The 784-nt window shown below is 50.6% G+C and overlaps 1 non-coding gene across 1 annotated transcript; it reads left to right on the top strand.

Moving 5' to 3' along the window:
• Nucleotides 1-330: 330 nt before the first annotated feature.
• Nucleotides 331-514, top strand: LOC142015518 (U2 spliceosomal RNA). Its single transcript, XR_012646173.1, has one exon. It is a non-coding gene; the product is annotated as a U2 spliceosomal RNA (small nuclear RNA).
• Nucleotides 515-784: the final 270 nt, after the last annotated feature.

Below are 784 nucleotides of genomic sequence, written 5' to 3'. Positions count from 1 at the left end.
TGCCTTCCATTCACCTGACACGCTCTCTCTAGATGGTTATCTCCTCTGTCTTACATCGATCGCAGGATTGAAAATGACAGACGGACCTCGGCACGGGGAGTGCTTCACCCATAGCCATATGTACTCTATTGACTCTTGGACTAGGCTGTACCTTATGAGTGATGCTGCCCCATATCATTTATGGACTCTTGCATAAATTACCTCCCATTTGTATCCAGTATGAGGTGGGTTACGCCTCCGAGCTCTTAAACCCTGTGTGATTTAACTCCCTTTATGTTAACCTACCCTCGAACCCCCGTGCTCTAATGATTTATTGTATCAAAATGTACCTTTTCTTTTACTTACTAGAAACATTAGCTACAATAACCCCTTATCTGTCCAATATCTGACATGTCCTCTATCTGAGGACTATATATTAAATGGATTTTTGGAACAGGGAGATGGAATAGGAGCTTGCTCCATCCACTCCACACATCAACCTGGTAGTATTACCATCTTGCCTGCCACAAAGACAGGATAAATCGCTCACCTGCCCCAAACCTGGAACGTGCCTGCCCCGATGGAAAGCCTACAGGCTACAGAGGGGGCTGCCAGAGGGAGGAACAGCCCCCAGAGAGCCTGCAGGCCATGGGGGAGATGCTGGAGGCTCAGGGTAGCCCCTGGAACCTCTCCCCAGTCAGACAGCCTGCAGGCTGTGGGATGGGGAACTGCTGGAGGGGGGGAGACAGCTGGTGAGGGGGAGCAGCTAGTCCTTCCCAGATGGCCTGTAGACTGCTGGGGGGTG

The sequence above is a fragment of the Carettochelys insculpta genome, chromosome 6, assembly GCF_033958435.1.
Source record: "Carettochelys insculpta isolate YL-2023 chromosome 6, ASM3395843v1, whole genome shotgun sequence".
In the NCBI taxonomy this organism is placed as follows: Eukaryota; Metazoa; Chordata; order Testudines; family Carettochelyidae; genus Carettochelys; species Carettochelys insculpta.
The sequence above is the reverse complement of the archived record's forward strand: the minus strand, read 5'-3'. Positions and strand labels throughout refer to the sequence as shown.